Source organism: Pleurodeles waltl, chromosome 3_1 (assembly GCF_031143425.1).
Source record: "Pleurodeles waltl isolate 20211129_DDA chromosome 3_1, aPleWal1.hap1.20221129, whole genome shotgun sequence".
NCBI classification, from domain to species: domain Eukaryota; kingdom Metazoa; phylum Chordata; class Amphibia; order Caudata; family Salamandridae; genus Pleurodeles; species Pleurodeles waltl.
This window is the reverse complement of record NC_090440.1, coordinates 1,199,315,242-1,199,335,460: the sequence shown is the minus strand read 5'-3', so window position 1 is coordinate 1,199,335,460 and position 20,219 is coordinate 1,199,315,242. Positions and strand designations below refer to the sequence as shown.

The window sequence follows — 20,219 nt, the reverse complement described above, 5'->3', positions numbered from 1 at the left end:
TTAAGTACTGCATGGCTAAATACTTACAAGCTCCCAAAGGCAAAATTGTCATTTACAACGCCAACAGCTCTAACTCTCACTAATGCAAGACTATTGCATTGCAAATGCTTGTTATTTATTGTATTAGTGTGTCTTTTTGTGTCTGTGTATTTTACTATTTTGTAAAAAAAAATTGTGTTTTAGTGACTTTTTGTGTTTTTGTTTATTTCTATCTTTACATCCTTATTCCTTCCTTCTCCTGTTTCTTTTTGTTTTCTTTACCCCATCCAGCGCCATAGCAAAGAAGAGCAGCTCGGGCGCGCAGGGGAGCAGCAGCGCCAGACCCCTCAGCAGCCAGATTCAGCAGCTGCCTACTATGTGGATGGCAGCATTGCCAAGGGGTGCAGCCCTGGTCCATCTTTTGTGAGGCAGAGGTGGCAGCACTGTTTTTAGGGTCGAGCCTGCGTTGCATGCGCTCGCGCATGCGTAGCAGGGAGACTCTTTAGTGTTTAGAAAAGGGCTTCGGAGCCCTGTCAACTTCACGTCAGTGTTTTTTATTGGTTTGTGGGCTTGCCTAATAAAATCTGCTTGCTTTCATTAGTCGAAGGCACGCGTATGTCATGCCTTTTCCGGTAGCTAGCCCTCCTCGAGCGCAGCGACCATGTACAGAAAACATGCGAGGCTCGCTGTTTTCCATCAGGCTCGTGGACTTCTTTTTCTCTAATTTACGAGCGCGATCTCGCTTGGCAGAAGTCGAGCGCTTTACATACTTGATTTCACTTTTTCGGGTTATGTACATAAATGCACTTTTGCCCGATAGGTGAAAAGTTTGGTTAAGAGTTTACAACGCGAGACCCGTTGCATTGTAAATGCTTGTGTTTTTAAGTTGTTCGCTTTAATTTGTCTGGTAGCGTGTTTTACGCCTCTGCCCTGTTAAACGTCAGACGCTGCATTGTTTACAAAGTCGTCGATAATTATAGTGGTACAAAACCGGAAGATGGCACTCACGCCAACTAGCTCTGTTTAAGGACAGGGCTCCCTCTATTTTTGGCCACTTTAATATTTCCCTTTGCTTACTTTCTCCTAAGAGATAGCCACATGCCAAATACGCCTTTCTTCCTTAGTAACTCCTGGGTGCACCAAAAGTAAACAAGAAGCTTTTTTCAAGCATTAGACAACATGGAGCACATAAGACAACGGATAGGCCAGCTCACGGCCCACATAATTGGGAACACAGAACAAAAAATTATTCTACTTCATGCCTTTCTTTCACAGACCATCACTTCCCGTCTCGTGGTCCAATTATGCGGCAGGAAAAGAACGAATTATGAGGCATGGTTTACCAATTTATGTGGCAAGAAAAGTCCAGCTAGGCATTTACAACGCCAATGGCTCTGACTGTTGCAAATATGAGACCTATTGCATTGCAACCGCTTGTTTTGTAAAGGACGCTGTCACTGTACAAGTGGTCTCATGGCGCTAGGCTTTTGGGTGAGTTGATGAGAACCATGCTGCAAACAGATCGGAGTGACTTGTTGCGGAATTCCATGTGATTTGTATCCACATACAGAATGGAGCATCATTTGTCATCAAATCTCTCCACAACTTCTATACACTGCTCAGAACCGACAGTCACTTTCCATAATACGCACAGACAGCGCGCAGAACACATCACACGAACCGCGATATTTCAGCACTATGCACAGGCACTGTTCTAGCTCAAAAGCGAACAGGCATGTCTCTACGCAACAAACAAAACATATGCCTCAAGAAAAATTTGTCAATAATGTGGTCGTGAATGCTTCACATAAACAAGCGAAGAACTAACTTTAACACACTATACAAACGCGGTAAACTACAGTTTAGTAGTTTGACATTTGTAATACATGTACACAAGGTACTGTGCAGACACGATCCAGAACTGCGACATTTCTAGATACTGCACAGAGCACGACGCCACTGTGACGGTTGCCCTAGTGAACAATTACACTACACCGGGATCAGCCCTTTTTTTTACACAGACTGAGGATAAAACAATGTTTTGACATTCCTACACTTTGTACAGATCCACCGGTCGGGACAGAACCAGCAACGAGTATTCCTAAACAACAGATACTGAACAAAATAAAGATTTATCGTGAAATCTCAACACTTTGAACACACACAGAATACATCACAAGGCATTTGCAACAAGACTGCAGAAGGACAGATGTGTATGTGCTCTCATCCCAGCCACAAGCCTGGACAGGCTAAACACCAACTCATGGCAAACTGGACGAGACTTAAGATCTCGTTTAGAGTTTGGAGGGACTTGTAAATGTGCACATTTCTATAACAAAATGTTAATACAGAGTATAATCCGCTCACTGAATTTAAATAATAATACAAACATATTCTTGTGGCAGAGGGAACCCAACCGAAGACTCTACTCCGTATTTACACTTTTCCTCCACAAGATGGAGAATTTTCGAACTACCATGTGGCCTTCAGTAGTGTACAAATCCTGCACACGCAATTAATCACCCTTCTGCCACCGTCAGAGACTGAAAGCCCTTTCATTTCTGTTCACACCGGTTTAAAGTTAATTTCAAAGAAACTTTGCAAAGGCAGAATTCAAAAGAGGTTAGTATACAGTTTTCAGTCCTCGGAGAAATAGAAGAAAGTGAAATGCTGAGTTGCCTCAGGTGCAAAGATCTTTAAAATTGGGGACACACATTCTGATGAGCACGAATAGGAAAAGCCTGATAACCAGAAAAGAATCAATAAATATAATATATACTCATTCATTTTTAGGGGCAAGCGCAAAGCGCTTCGTCCCTCTTCTAATCACCCTTTAGGAGGATTTTAACCACGCCCATGTTACGTCAGTCACTTACATTGGTTGGTGGGCTTGCCTTTTAAGATCCGCTTGTTTTCATTTGTAAAGGCACGCATACCTCATACCTTTTCCAGTGTTTGGCCCTCCTCCAGAGCACCAGTAAACTACAGGAAACCTATGAGGCTCTATGTTTTCCATATGGTTTCTGGACTACTTTTTCTCTGCACTCCACAGCGCTATCACTCTAGTTTTTTTGTTTTTAATTTAATGTGGCAAGAAAAGTCAGATTAGGCGTTTACAACTCTAATAGCTCTACCTCATTGTAACGCGAGACCCAGTGCATTGCAAATGCTTGTTTTATATGCAGTGCCACCTCCCCTCCATGCTGCCATCAGGTGGCAGGCCTGGCAGCTCAAACCCTCTATAGAAGGTCAGCTGCTTTGGGGAGGATGCACAGGTGTGTGCGGCACACCAGCCAGGTCCAAAACACCACCCAGGAGCTGATGTACTGCTGAGCAAATATCCACGACCATGAGCAGGACTTGCTCGACCTGCTACGGTCGAGATTCCAGGGTTTGGTGGGTATTATTTATATTAATTAATGTGTGTGTTCTACAGTGCTAACCTCTTTCCGAATAGCATGCCACTCACACTCAGAGGTAAGTTATGTTTAGTTTATGTTAAGAATATTAATATGTGATCCAATTTGAGCAATGCAGGTGTTCGGCGCTACCTAATTGTACTCGTCAGTGCTCGCTTTGGCTGATTATTTAAGAAGCCATTGCAATGCAGACTCCTCTGTCCTCCTGTCACCATAGTGAATTAGTGATATCAGTGAGTTAGTGTTCTCTGTGACTTTTATCTATATAGCTCGTAGAATCCCAAGCAATTTCATTCAGTGTAGTACTAGTATGTCTCTATGCATTGCAAAAAGGGGGACTGAGTCCACCAAGGGGGTTCAGAAGTGAGAATAGAATCAAATAATATTCACTGTAATGCATTAGTTCCAAATGTAGTTTTTGTTAAGGAAATTTGGAATAGGGATTTTATGATTAGTATAGCCAACTCAACGATGGTCAATACTAGTTCCATATGTAATCTGATTTAGATAAGCACAATGTTACTGCATTTGCATGTTATGGCAATTTTGTGGAGTTAACGGCACCACCACGCCATTTTTTTAATCTTCTTTACTTCTTGCATTAGCACCCAATCGCAAGAAGAGGGGAAGTGCCGAGACAGGTCTGGGAAGAGCTGGGGAGGAGGAGGCACCAACCACCAGTGACCCTGCCAAGGGCTCTGCTCATCTCAGTAAGCTCTATTATGTATTATTAATTTCCTAATTTCTACCTTTACTCACTATTATACTACTTTAAATTTTGCTTTGTTTATTTTTTTATACTGTCTCCTTTTTTTCCAACTCCCCTATCCAATTTTTGCTTCATTTTGTTTCATCTATTTTTTTATCTTCTTTACTTCTTACATCAGCACCCAAGAGCAAGAAGAGGGGCACTGCTGAGAAGGGTCCGGGAAGAGCTAGGGAGGAGGAGGTGTTGACCATCAGCGCTACTGCCAAGGGCTCTGCTCATCTCTGTTATTGATTATTACTTCCCTAACTTTTACCTCTGCCTACTTTAAATAGTACTACTTTAAAATTTGCTTTGTTTATTTTTTATATTGTCTCCTTTTTTCCTGCTCCCCTATCGAATTTTTGTTTAATCCCTGCATTATCATTTTCTCTGTCTTTTATTGACCATTAATATTCCACCCCTTCATTGCGCTTCAATGATTCTGCGCTACAGCTCTGCCCCTCCATTACGAAAACATTTTCGTTGGCTTGACTACCTGGCTTTTCTAACATTGTGAACCAACAAAATGCTCGGAGTGATATTTTTGATAGAAGCTGCTGCAGTGCTAACCGAACTGCAACAATGTATTTTGGTTGCGTTTTTTTAATGAAAACATTTAAGTGGTGTTGTAGCTGGCATCTAAAAAATATACAATGTTTTTTTTCTAGCCACACAGACCACCAGTAGTGGTCTGGTTCACAGTGGGGGGAATTTTAATTTGTGTTCTAATCCCTTGACTCACTGTATTTGTTATGCGAGGCAGGTACGTAACCCACTTGTCATCATTCATCAACCCCTATCTGCCCAAAGCATTTCGCAACACATGACCAAAGAAGTGTAGTTTGCTTAAATTTTTGTCTGCAGTGTTTGCTGTGCAATGTGTGTCTGCTTTGGTTAATGTGGCATTTACAAAGTTTTCAATGCCTCGCAAACCAAGCACACAAGGTGTGTTGTCCTTCACCCACTCAGTCACGTCTGAGTACTTCACTCCTTTGTTCTTTCCTAAGTTCTTCTATCCCAGCCTACCAAAATAAAATGAAAAATTCATTCTTGACATGTGCCACAATTTTATGGCCATGTGAAGTGTTTTCAAAATATAGTTCATGGTTTCCTATAATAGATTTATTTTACACCTGTTCAGATTTTTCCCTTTAGACTTCTGTCTATACAGTGACTGAATACACCAAAGTTTGGGTGAATGAGGAAACAATAATCAGTGCCACTCCTCTATTTGTTAGCAAAAGCTCTACCTACATGCCTAATCCTTCTGCCTTACCCTGCAGTAGAGTAAGTCAAGTTTCCTTTCCTTACTGTCCAGTGAATTAATTTGTTGTAAACAATTTGTGGTGGTGGACGAGGTCAGTGAGTAAAGTGGGGCTTGTAAGTGCCTGATTTTATTTCAAGTTTGGCGTAAGGGATACTCTGTGACGATTGTGTCAAATACAATCATTATAGCCAGTTCCTTTCCATGTAATGTGGTGCATCGTTTTCCCCACTGTGTACTTATGGCAGACAGGATAATATATTGACATGTTTTACGTATTGTGTGTGATGTATCTTATTTACCATTCATCTGCCTTTTTGCTGTCAGAGTAGAAACTAAGTGAAAGGCATTTGGATAAGAGCAGGGCAATTGGAGTTAAAGATAGACAAATGTCAACTACAGCTACGCAGCTGCAGACAGTAGCAAAGTACCCGAAGCACTGGCTAGCATGCCTCCAATAATTTGGCACAACAACTTGTACTCCATAGTGCATGATGCCTTACTCATAAACGAGGGGTAATTTGTTTTCATTTTTCCACTAAAAGTGTCTGTTTAAATACTAGAAAAGCTTTTAAAACAAAAAAATTAAATCACTGTTTTTTTTTAATCTGGTGTTATTCTGCCTTAATTCTTTTCTACTAGACAGTCAGTGCTTTTTATGTGAGGCATGTGTGGGTAAACAAATAAAATTGGCCTGGGGAATCTCCTAATCATAATCACATCAAATTCCAATGTCGCTAGGGGACCGGCAATGTACTGCTCCTGTGCCATCCGTTCCGCAACTTACTCCCCTCTTCTTGACCTTGTGTGCTGATGTAAGAAGTAAAGAAGTGTTTGCTCAGAGCATTGTTTACAATTTTTATTTTTTATTATGTTTTTCTTGAAATAGCTAATGCTGCTGGTTGACCAGCACTAAGCATCAGGCAGGAGATAGTGGTTGGTCTGTAGCAGTAGAGGCTGGAGACTGACAGGCCAAAAACCGGCTGCTGGTGATCCTAGAGGATGAAGAGGCAGAAATAGCTGCCAGACCCAGGGCCCAGTTCAGCAGCACGCCAGCCTCAGCCTCCAGCCACCCGGCCATTACATCGCTGGCACCCCTGCCAGCTGTTAGGGGCCCTGATTGCACCAGCTGCCGGCGCTCTGACAGGGCATTACTCCAGCGCATCCTGCAGCGGATGAACCGTATGAAGAACCGGCTCGCCAGGATCAAGCAGAGCCTGGACCAGCTCTGGACCCAAATAAACAATGCCATCTTCTAAGCCCTGTTTTCATTTTGTGTTCAGGTGGGAGGGTATTTTTGTGGGTAGAACAGGTTCGGCGGTAGATGGGAACAGGTTTCACTTTGGACTTTCAGTGGACTTTTTGGGGAAGGGGCTATTTGGGATGGGGTGGGTCTGTTATGGGTGGAAAGAGTGGGTTTTATTTTATTTCCGTTATGCCTCAAATGTTTATTTTGGTGTTTTAGTTTGCACTGCTTTCTTTTAGTGTAGCCTTTTTTTTTTTTAACTCTGCTAAAAAAAAGTGTATGTCATTTACTCATAACCTTGCTATACTGCACTTTGTAACCATATTGACCACTAGGGGATGATTGTCATTGCCTATTTTGCTTACAAAAACTCAGATTCACACAAACAACAGCTTCAGTAGAAGTTAATCACTAACTAAACAAGTTCACTTCAATCCATTGTTCTTCTGTTACCTGAATAGATGAAGTGAGGGCTAATACCTCAGTCTGTATTATAGAGTAAAGGAGAATGACAAAAGGAAGCAATGTAAGGTTCATGAGGAGTCAGGAGTGTACCAAGACGTCTAAGAGGCAGTGTAAGAACATAAAGAGGATTTTCACGTTTGAGTCAGAAATGCAGCAAACACACACTCAGCAGCATTTCTCAAATCAATGCACCTCTCTCCAGTCCACAGAGCTGAGTGAGTACTAGGCCTCAGCATCTTTGCCATCATCATGGTCTCTCTTTGAAGTCAATAACGTTCTCCTTCTATCTGTTGAAGTAGTTCCACCCTGAGTCCATCTATCTTCCTCCTCCTGATTCTGAGTAACTCCACCCCAGTCCCAAACAGAGTGAGGTAGACCCGTGTAGTGCACAGTTGTTGAATAACAAATAGAGAAAGAGAATTGGAGTATTTTGTGTTAATTTGTCCTTGGTATCCAAAATGACTGGCCTGGTCTCTGAGGAACCAGAAAAAAGGAGTGGACTCTGCAGGTAAATTTTACTAAGTTTGAAAGGCCAATCACTGTCATGAAAAAATTATAACCCATCAGCCCCCAAATATTGTAAATCACTGAAATCAAGTTTATACATTTTTTGAACTCCCTTCCTTACTGCTAGCCATCACATGCGTCAACAATCACTCAATATGTCACCAGTCAGTGGTGCAATAGTTAGTAGTTACCTCTTCCAATCCAACCCTGGTGGTTGATACAATATATTATTACCTCTTTGATGGTAGGGACACATTGGAATTTGGCATTGGCACTGGCAGTCTTTTAATCAGTGATCTTCTGGGACAGCCGTAGTTGGTGATATAAAAAATGATAGGCATTGGCATGTAGGGGAAGCAGGAATTATCTCCAATGTTCTGAAGGGAATGTGGGGGCTTCTTCACTGCACACAGTTCTAACTTCAATCCGGCCATATATGTGACTAAAAAAGTGTGGGACAGCATAAATCCGACACAATCATAATGTTCCACTAGCTATTGTTATGGCAAGGAAAAAAGAAAGACAGAAGTTCAACAAGAAATATTTAAAAAGGTCTGTTATGGCACTGGCACAGTCAGTCCGGGAAATAGAGTTTGCCCTCAAATTCAGGTGGTTCATCCAGAAGTTGGTCAGCAAACATACTTTATTCTAACCAGTCATCCTCTTACTCCTTCTGTGGTGTTTCCGTAACTGTGTAATCAGGTAGCATAAAATGCTGGTTCATTTTGATCATGGTAAATCTCTTCACATTTTGCCATTGGTGCTGCCACTTGTTTGACCTCTTTTGCATGTGTCTCTCTACTCAACTTAGGACCTGCCACTTGAAACCAAGCCAATACAGAGGTTGGGTCTGATACTTCTAATGCTGCTGTTGCCGGTGTCCTTGTTGCTGGTGTTGGCTGATGTGAGACGAGACTGCCCTCTCTGGAAGTTGAAGACGGCACCCCGGAACTGCGGAGTGGGACTGTAAGGGTCATATTTACAAGAACCTGATACATCAGGGCTGAAGCGCCAGTTTTCTTGCGTCACCCCTGCCCCACCTAATGGCACCACGGGTAAGCTGTATTTACAATACGGCGCACCATGTCGCACGTTAGGCCAGTAGCATCAAAAGATTTGACGCTATTGTTGTGCTGTGCTGCATTAGCGTCAAATATTTTGACACTAGTGCAGTAGAGTGTTAAGAGGTTCATTGATTGAAATGGGTGTCTCACTTTATCGCCTTCTTTGAGCAGGCGTTAAAAAAGATGAAAAAAATGGTGCAGTGAAATGTTTTTACATTTCACTGCACCATTTTTGTGGGCATCCTAATGCCAGAATGCCCCCCTTGAATACATTATGCCTGACGCAGGCATAATGTGGCGCAAGGGGTCACAAAGTGGCACAATGCATGCATTGTGCCATGGTGTATATATGACGCAGTGAAAATAGCCTCCTTGAGCCACATTAGCATAAACAAAATGACGCTAATGTGGCCCACGGAGGTGCTAGGGCCTTGTAAATCTGGCCCTAAGATCGAGCCTTCCAGTTCCCCAACTTGTTCATCAATCCACCTCTTGTAGTTTGAAAATCCCCTTCAGACAAAGGAATGAAACTAGGAAGAATTTTTTGTAGCATAGATTAAGTAGGGTGGCTGTCAGAAGGATCTTACCAATTGCTTGTACAGGAGCAGATGCGAAGACTAGTCCCAATTCCCTTCCCAGAACACAATCTGTTCCCAAATAAAACTGAAACACAGAAGTGCTGTAAGGGGGGAAAGGGGATAGAGAGACAAGAAGAGCCAGTCTTGTAATCACTGGTTCCTTCTCTTCTCTGTGTTTTCTATCTTCTATGTGTAGAGCGTGGGATACTGCTAATTCGTTTTCTTATTGTGGAGGTTAGGATCTGCAAAAGAAGAGCAAACATTATCACATTCTTTACCCATTTTGCTAATTAAACCTTTCTTTCTGTTGAAACGTTACTACTTTTACATACCCAATATGACTAAGGCTATTGTTCCTCTTCTATGTGTGTATGACGTTATATGTAAGAATTAATTTTTTTTTTTTTTTAGAAAAGTTGATGATTGTACTTCTGTCTATAGTAATAACCTTCTTGTTCCCCTCCTTTGCTTTTTTACTCAGAATTGTTCACTGTTTACCAACTGGTTTTCTTTTCCTTTTTTAATATATATAAATATATATTGAGCTTTCATTAATTGTCTTTTTCTTATAGGACAAATCCAGAAAGAACAAGGCCCAAGGGAAAAGACGATACCTTTAGCTTCACAGATTCTGTAGTTTTAATTTCTTTTCTTATTTCTTGAAAACTGCTGACCGCACTGGTAGGCTGAGAGTAATTTTTAATTTCAAGGTTAAACCAGTTCACTGAAAAGTCATGAAGGAAATAATGTTCAGTTTACTAGAAACTCTCTTTCTGACAGACACGTATTCATTTCCTGGGAATTTGCTATTAAGACTGTCTAGCCTTAACCACTAGAGGTACAATATTTCTCAAAACAGAACGCAGTGGAAAGACCTTCGTGACTGAATGGAAAATATTAAATGTTTACCTTCCTAATCCAGGCTGCTGACATGAGAATCCTAAACCCGAGACAGTAAAACAGCGCTAAAATAAAATAACAACCCCTCTACCTTAACTAGCTTTCCCGATGGAGATGCTGGAGAAGGCTGTTTTCTGAGGAAATTCTTCAGTGAAGAAGTGCATATTCCTTAGCTAGCGCGCACTTCACATTCCATTTGTGCTTGGTGAAGAGATGTGACAGTCATCTTGAGTTTCCAGAACTGCCAGTTCAGTTTCCAATTATTTGTTTGTTTTCCTACTTGTTTCCTACTTTTGATTTTGGTTGATATTACACTGGCTATTAGAGTTTTGCCAGCAGGGATTCCCCTTAGGATCCTGACAGTGGCACAGATGTACTCTTTGGGCATGACAATGTCATTTTGCAGTCTTGCATTGCAAGTCAAGCAAGAGCTTGTGCTCTCAACCAAGGCAAGTGCTTCTTAGTTTTAGTTCACACCTCCTAGTATGACCTTTCAGAAACCTTTAGTTGCTCCTGTAGCAGATCCAACAACAGGATAGCTTGGCCAATTGTATTGTCCTCCTTGCTAGCTTCCCACGTGAAAACCTCAAAAGGGAGCAGCATCTGTGCCTGGCACTTGACTAGTCCCCATTTGTCCATATACGTGCGCTTAGCTTTTCCCAATTTAATCCCTTCCTCTTAGAATGACATAGTCATCGATCTGTCTGTACTGCTCAAACAGATGTTTCAACATAAAATAGGCTGAGTTTCAATGTTTTGGCACCTCCTGTATCAGGGCTTTAAATGGTATTCTGGATAATCGGCAACTGCTATCGGGCTTTAAAAGAATGGCTGAAATTAGTGCAGATTCATCTGCAGGTGGGCAGTATGTTACTGACTGTCTTCTTTTTTGAGAATGTCTTGCACAGCCAGGTTGATGCAGTGCGCCAAACACAAGACCCTGAATTAGCCACGAGTCTGCCATGGTCTCAACTATGTTACTGCCATTGTTTGTGACAGAAAATCCAATTCAGAGACCTCTGGGTCACAGCCATTAAAACACCTTGGGATTAATTTTGTCCAAGATGTTTGCAGCTGTATGTGATTTCTCCATGACGAACATGGCTACTGTTGCATGCCACCGAACGTTCTTAAAAATGTCTTTAGGGACAAGACCTGTAGATAGCTTTTGCTTTACCTCTGCAAAAAAGATCCAGTGTGCAGTGATGCACATGTAATCAGTAGTCAGACAACTGGACCACATGTCTTTCGTCAGGTGGATAGTGTGGACAAGGCTTTGCTGCAAAGGGTGTCCAACCAATTGCAGCACATCGTAATGCAGAGCTGTAACAACTTCTCTTGCAAAATAGGTCTGACTTGGAACCTTCCATTTCAGGCAGCTAGCTGTAACAAACTCTAAGAATCCCACTCCCTCCACAAAAGAAAAAGGGAGGAGATCCAACCCTAACATGTTTGCCATCTTCCCATTGTAACAACATGCCATTGAGTGGTTGTGGTCATAGGGCCCCTCCTGCCTAAACATGCCCTTAATAGTAGCCTAGATTTTCTAATTTTATGAAGCCACTGCTGCAGGTGACTTTTGAGATATAGGTTTTGATAGACTCAGTGTGCCTTGCGGTGCAGTCACAATATGCGGTAGTGTCTCCATCTGACTCTGAGTCTTCCTGTGACATTGTAAGGTTGCTGAGGCAGGTCATTCTGTTTCACTGCTGGGGAAAGGGCTGCTTTGCATGAATCTGTCACCCTCTTCTTCCTCACCTTCCACTGTGATGTGACCTGTTATAGCAGATGTTTCCTGGCTCGCCTCACCTTCACCACCATAACCATGTTCAGCCATTTTTGTAAGGTACTCCTCTCACTGGATTGCATGTTGTTTCATGTGGGTTGTCTGGTCTCCAGTGCCATAATGTGAATCAGGCTTACCTCGGTGAACACTGGCGTGGCAAATGGAGCATATCACAATGTTCTCCTCCTGTTTACTAATCGTAGAATAGTTCCAAACTGGGGAAGAGCACTTTCTTACTGGGCCAACGCCTAAAGAAGAACTGGAGATAGGTGGGTATGTCAATTGCCTCCCTGCAGTGCATACTTCTTCTGAGGGACAGGTTTCTGCTGGGTTCTTACAAATGGTGTCTTATAAATACGGGAGCTGACACTGCTGCCTGTGCCACTTTACCTGAAGCAGGTTGGATAGTAATGCCGGACTCCTCTGTGCCAGCTTCCACAATGACTTGCTTGTCATCATCATGCTCCTCCCCATCATCCCCTTCTGTGATTCTAAGGCTTTCTGGAACTTTGCTTTTCCCTTACTTCTCCTGGTGTCTCCAAGACTCTGCTGGGGTCCAATCGGTTTCCCTATCATCATCATCAGAAGTGGTGCTCGGAGAAGATTGTGGAGTAGTATCCTTTTTCTTGCTGGAGATCTGGGAGCCATTGATTTTAAAAGAGGAGGTTCTTGCTCAGCAGGAAGCTCGACCTCCTGTTCTGCTCCAACGTCGAGATGATCTACTATTGCTGGCTGTTGCTGCTGTCCGCTTTGCAATGTTTCCTGAAACAATTGGGTACTACTTTGTGAAAGTTTTGTGAATTTTTTTGAATCAGGCAGCACAACTTGCAGATATAGCTATTTGCTTTATCTGCATCTGTTTTAAAGGAAACACCTGTGGTAGTCAGAGAGGTTCATTGGTTAATGCAATAAACCTTAAAAAACCTATGACAGCAAGGTGGTCCAAGGACAATGGAATAATCATTAAACATGAACTATGCTGCTGATTTGTGTGCACTCCACCTCAGCCAGGGTGTCCACAAGGAAATGGATGGACAAAATGGCCACCAGCCACATAGTCAAACAACAACAACAAGGAGCAAGGAGGCATGGAGAACAAAAAAGAACCCATGCAAGCCTATGGCAAATAGATACTGGCTGGATGGACAAAATGGCAGCCAGCCATATGGTCAAACAACAACAGCAAGGAGTCATGGTGAACAGCCATTGTGTCTTTGCCATGCAAGCTTATGGCAAAGACACACTGGCTGGATGTACAAAATGGCTGACAACAACATGGTAAAAAAACAACAAGGGGCAGAGAGGCATGGAAAGCAAAGAACACATGCAAAGACAAAAGGACACTGCTGGATGCAGAAAATGTCCACCAGTAACATTGTCAAACAACAACTGCGAACATGGAGAACAAAGAACACATGCAAGCCTATGGACATAGACTATACCAAATGGCCCCTGTCCACATGGTATGGAGAACAAAGGCACATGGTGGATGATGACAAACACACACCCTGGCAACGAAGAGGCATCATGGTAACACTGAAGAAAACACAAACATTAATTCAGCAGTGCAAAACGCGAAAATTAACTGAGCTACAAAAATTTCACAACAGTACACATCTTCTGATGTCATCAAATACTACCCACAACATATACTTTTACAAAACGAAATGACATGCAAACAATAGTGAACATTTTTAATTTACTCCAATGCCATCCCTGCCCTAAATTAAGTTTTAAAAACATATACCACTTACATTTTTATTTCATGCACTGTTGACTACAAGCATTTGGCCTACGGTCTAGATGGTCTTTGGAAATCTAAGTTCCATTGTAAAATGATATTGCAAATGTCACAAAAATGTAGAAGAGAACAGGTACTGAGCTGTGCAACAATTTTCCTTTCCAAAAGATGAAAACTCAATGAAGTGCAAAGTAAATAACTAGGCATATACTTAAACTCCATTAAACCCACCAGTATACATTTTTAAATTCAAATTAAAGTACAAAGAAATATTGATACATGCCAAAGCAAACAAACAACACCATTATTCAATAGCTTTGGAACTTACTTGTGTGATTTCACTAAGTAAACTAAGGCCCTCATTACAACCCCGGCGGTTGGTGACGTAGGCATTCATTACAACCCTGGTGGTAAATCCCACTTACCACCGTGCAGAAGACCGCCAACACACCGCTGCAGCGGCGGAATTCCGCTACAGCTATTACGACCCACAGCTCGGAATCCGCCATAATCCATACACTGACACTAGTCCGCCACACCAAAGGTCAGTGATAAACTGGCAATAACAAAACCTCCACCGTCACGCCAACAGGAATACGCCCACACTATCATGACCCACGAATCCACGCGGCGATCTTTCAACCGCGGTATTCCATTGGCGTACACACCGCCACGCTCAAAATACACACACATTTACAAAACACGAACACATTGGACAATTCGAAATACACACACCTGATACATATACACACACCACACCCACACACCCAATCCAATATAAAGCACACACCCACATCACCCGCAAAACCTTACTACCAGAAATTGAAAGCAGGCTAGAGAGATACACTACCTTAAACAACAGCAGCATCCAGAGACACACAACATTATCACTCACACAACATCCACGCGCCTCAAACAACACACAACACATCCCCTCACACATCACAACACACACCACCTCACACATCACCCACACCACATCATGGCACCTCAACGACACCCCAGGTTCTCTGAGGAGGAGCTCAGGGTCATGGTGGAGGAAATTGTCTGGGCAGAGCCACAGCTTTTCAGATCACAGGTGCAGCATGCCTCCATTGCTAGGAAGATGGAGCTATGGCATAGAATCGTTGACAGGGTCAACGCAGTGGGACAGCATCCAAGAACTAGAGATGACATCCGGAAGAGGTGGAACGACCTACGGGGGAAGGTGCGTTCCGTGGTCTCCAGACACCAGATTGCTGTACAGAGGACTGGCAGTGGACCCTCACCTCCTCCCCCACAACTAACAACATGGGAGGAGCAAGTCTTGGCAATACTGCATCCTGAGGGCCTCGCAGGAGTAGCAGGAGGACTGGACTCTGGTAAGTCAAAGCTTTACTACCTTATCACCCCCACCCCAGCTGCATGCCATCACATACTCCCACCCTTAACCTCACACCCAACACCCCAACAACCCACAGATCCCCGCCAACACAACCCACACATCCCAAAACCAAGCCCTGCATGTAACACCAGTGCATGGACACCCATCACCCAAGCATGTCCACTACAGATAACCACACAGACCCCAAACCAATTATCACACAAGGACCTAGACAAGAATGCAAGCACTGGAGTACAGGGTCACTCACCCATTGCACACAATGGCACACACAGATGCAATAATCATGCCTTTACAACCCTGCAGGACCCCTACTCAACGTCACCGGACAGGAGGTACCAGACATATCCAGTGCCCCCACAGAAGAGACCCACAGTGATGACAGCAGCTCTGCACAACTGGATCAAGATGACCAGCCCGGCCCATCAGGAAACATCAGCACAAGCCACCACAGAACCTCCCCCCTCAGGAAACATCAGCACAGCACAGCACCCATCCCTTGTGTCCACCACCACAGGGAACCCAGGCAAACCCCCAACCCAAGAAAATCAGGGACCTGGGGGCAGTGCAGTGTGCACATGGTTCAGGTGACAGAGGCACAGGATAACAGGGGAACTGGGAGGACTGCTGTGCGACAGGAGGAGGACAGGTCCAGGGAATCCACTCTCCAGAAGGCCCTCTCCAACATCAAGGGAGCATACCATAATTCCCAGGAGACTATGGCAACGGTACTGGCCAAGTTTCAGGAGACCCAGCGGCTGCAGGAGGAACACTATCTGGGGATCAAGGAGGAACTGAAGTCCATTACCACCACCCTAGTCACCATTTCAGGGGTGCTGCAAGACCTTGTCAACACCAGGAGGGACACTGTGGCACAACAAGGGGCCCCTGACTCTAGCCTGGATGATGAACAGCCCTCCGCTGCTAGTGAACAGGAGGCACCGCCACAGGAACACAACACCAGCACCCCACCCCCTGCAGATGGAGAGCCACCCCGCAAACGGTCCCTGAGATCCAAGAACAAGACAGAGAACATTGCCAAGACCCCCGCCAGGAACTGAGACCCCCCTGAATGTCACCCTTCTGTCCCACTTTGTCACCCTGTCCATCCATCAACTGCCCTTGCTCCACTTCCTATGCCCCTTTGGACAATGCACCTGTGAAGCAAATAGACTGGACTCTGCCATTGACATTCCTCCACCATCACCCCTGCCCATTTTACAACCCCCTCCACTAATTTGCACAGAAATAAACACACTTCAATCACAAAACAATCTGGAGTCAGCCTGTACTTTCACAAATGTGTAATCCAATAACTATGGAATATAGCAATGTCAATTCAATTGTTCACATACCAATGAAACACAGCTGTAGGGCTGGAGGAAATATAGCAGAGGGCACAAAGTGGGACCCACATCTGTTAAATGGAAAGGCAAATTACAAGTCAGGGTCCATACACTGAGTGAAAATTACAGACTTATGCTAGCTCCAACAATAGTGTGAGATGTCTGAGGCAGTGACATCTTCTTACCTGAGTCTCACTGGAAGTATTGCAGGATAATGTTGTTTCTGTTGTCGATATCCTCTTCTTCTGCCTCCTCTTCTTCACTGTCCACAGGCTCCACAGCTGCCACAAGACCACCAGCTGGGCCATCTTCCTGAAAAAAGGCACCTGCCGTCGCAAAGCCAGGTTGTGCAGCATACAGCAGGCCACGATGATCTGGCACACCTTCTTTGGTGAGTAGTAGAGAGAACCACCTGTCATATGGAGGCACCGGAACCTGGCCTTCAGGAGGCCGAAGGTCCGTTCAATCACCCTCCTAGTTCGCCCATGTGCCTCATTGTAGTGTTCCCCTGCCCTTGTCCTGGGATTTCTCACTGTGTCAGTAGCCATGACAGGTTGGGGTAACCAGAGTCACCTGCAAATGTCGAGGGACGACTGTTAGACACACACTAACCTGTAGGGACAACCCCAGACCCAGACAACTATTCACACTGTATAGGGTCCTTGTCCTCACCTATTAGCCACACACGGTGCCTCTGGAGTTGCCCCATCACATAAGGGATGCTGCTATTCCTCAGAATGTAAGCGTCATGCACTGAGCCAGGAAATTTGGCATTCACATGGGAGATGTACTTGTCCGCCAAACAAACCATCTGCACATTCATCGAATGGTAGCTCTTCTAGTTTCTGTACACCTGTTCACTCCTGCGGGGGGGGTACCAAGGCCCCATGTGTCTCATCAATGGCACCTATGATGTTGGGGATATGTCCCAGGGCATAGAAGTCACCTTTCACTGTGGGCAAATCCTCCACCTGAGGGAACAAGATGTAGCTGCACATGTGTTTCAGCAGGGCAGACAACACTCTGGTGAACACGTTAGAGAACATTGGCCTAATGCAATGGCTACTGTTGTTTGAAATGAACCACTTGCCAGGAAATGGAGTACTGACAGGACCTGCACCAGTGGGGGTATCCCTGTGGGATGGCAGATAGCTGACATCAGGTCTGGCTCCAACTGGGCACACAGTTTATGGATTATTGCACGATGAAGTCTGTAGGTGACTATTACGTATCTCTCTTCCATTGTCGACAGGTCCACCAGCGGTCTGTACACTGGAGGATGCCACCATCTCATCACCTGCCCCAGCGGACGTGTCCTATGGACGAGAACAGCGAGCAGAGAGTCAGCCAACACTGAGGTATCACAAAATGTAATTTGCACACATTTATTAATCCGCAATGTGCCTGTTACTGTGTGTATGCAAGGCCTACATTGGTGTGATGCAGTTAAAATTAATGCCATGTGTCCCCCTGCAATGGCGGCTGCCTGAACTGTAAGGTGGGACAAGGGGATATCAGGTAACTACACAAAAGACACAGCAGCCCTCTGCACTACGCCATGCACTTTTAGTTCCTAGATTTATCACATGCCCATGGGGTACAAGGCCTACCATTCACACATCCCCAGTGTCCTCTCCCAGTGTGTCTGTGAGCCCTCCTCCCAAAGTACACAAACGCAGGCACGCACCCACCCAACAGCAATCCACCTCACAACAGCCTCCAGCCCATGCACCTTCATCCAGACGTATACCTCCTACAACCACTACCTCTACCTCCACTCCCAAACCCCCTCCATCTACCTGTCCCAGTGTGTCTAAAAAACTTTTCCTGGCTAATATTGACCTCTTCCCTACACCTCCCCCCGTCCTTCCCCTAGGGCCAGGCTTTCCATGTCCCAGCCCAGCACCTCAGCCACCACATCCCCAGGCACAGTGGTGCCAGCAACTGCGCGGTCATGGAGTGCACCAACCATCAGGGCTGCCAGTGTGCCACGGAGCGAGGGCAAGGACATTCCGCCACCTGCCAAGGTGAAAAAGGTGCCCACATCCCAGAGGGAGAAGCAGAAAACACCTGCCAACAAGGGGTCAGGGAAAACGAAAGGGGATAGTGGCAAGGCAGCTGCGCCACCATCAAAGGTGGGGAAGGACCAGAAACTAAAGGGCAGGTCAGGAGAGGGCATGGTGGCACCGACTGAGGGAACAGTGTCACACCTTCTGTCCAAGTTCACGCCAACCTGTATGGCGGAGAAGACTGCCACTTGCACCGGCACGGAGCCCGCCACCAGCACCGCTGCCACGAAGCCCGCCACCAGCACCGCTGCCACAGAGCCCACCGCAAGCACCACCGCGACTGATACCGCCGCAAGCACTGCCAGCGGCCCCGGGACATCCTGAGCAAGTGGCACCACCCCAGACATGGCTGCCATCCCCAGAGGTCAGTCTTCCGAGGCTGGTGGTGAGTTCCAGTACCCTGGGCAGCTTCCATGAAGCATCACTGTCATCACAGTTGTCACATGCATATGGAATGTGAAGCCACAGCAGTATGGGTATGTCTCTGCCTCCATGGCGTATCAACCTACCTGTACCTCGGCAATCTCGTGGCACACACACCCAGGTGAGTGTATTGTTGCGGCCACAATGCACGTGGAGCACTATGGGCACAAAGCTCCCTCCAGAACCAGTGGAGAATGACATCCACTACCTCAGTCCTTGGCAGGATGAAGCACTCTGGGCACAAAGCCCTCTCCAGCACCAGGGGAGTATCACATCCAATACCTCAGTCCTTGGCAGGATGAAGCGCTCTGGGCACAAAGCCCCCCCACTTGAGAGACTGTGGCTTTGCACTCCCCAGGATAAAGCAGTGGGCAAACCACCCACTGGAGAGACCTGAGAGACTGTGGCTTTGCACTCCCCAGGATACATCAATGGGCATGGAGCCCCCTCGTGGAGCAGTGGCGTTGTGCGTTCATCTGGCTGAGGTGCCCCCCTCCCCCTTCCCCTGATGTGCCTGTTTATTTTTGATATGATGCCCCAGCAGTGTTTTCTCCGTTGCCAGTCAGGTATCTAGTGTGGGCCTCCCCCATGCATTTTGGGCCCAGTGGTCCACGGACAATGATTGGTGCACTATCCGGACTTGTGTCGTTGCTGTACATAATTGTATATACTGGATTTTGAGTTTTGACTGATGGATTTTGTTTGATTACAATCGTTACAATCATTTTCTTTTGTCCTTGCGTTATTCAAGGGGTTGTGGGGGGGTGTATGTGTAATGTTACAGCATGTGTTTGTGTATGTGGTGTTGTGGGTGAGGGTGGGGGTGGGGGTGTTGCATGTTGCGTGTGCATGTCACTATCTTTTCCCTCCCACCTCCCCTGTGTTGTAGGTGCAGTACTCACCGTGGTCGTCGCCGCCGTCATTAGAGCTCCTTATAGAGGAGCAGGAAGGCCATCACCGGCAGAATCTGCAGTTCGGGCTCCATGGTGTCCTGGTTCCTCGTGGGGTGTGGAGAGGATAGTGTTTTCCCTTCTGTGTACTGTTTCCGCCGTGTTTTTAATCGTGTTGATTATGCCCCGGAAAAGGTGGCGGATAGCCATGTTGTGATAGGGTGGGTGGTACGTTGTGTTCCGCCTGTCTGTTGGCGGTGTCCGCCGCGCTGTTTGTTTGTACCACCATGGCAGTCGGAGTGTTAAAGTGGCTGTCTATGTTGGCGGTTTCCGCCACGGTCGTAATCCCACAGTGCGGTAATATGGCCAACAGGCCGGCGATCCTAAATAGGAAATTATGACCGCAGTGGAAA

The 20,219-nt window shown here is 45.4% G+C and overlaps 1 protein-coding gene across 2 annotated transcripts in view; it reads right to left on the bottom strand.

Annotated features, from left to right (window-relative positions):
- KIRREL3 (kirre like nephrin family adhesion molecule 3) overlaps window positions 1–20,219 on the bottom strand; it is a 3,739,713-nt gene that overhangs the window by 2,554,585 nt on the left and 1,164,909 nt on the right. The gene's annotated exons all lie outside the window — the stretch shown is intronic.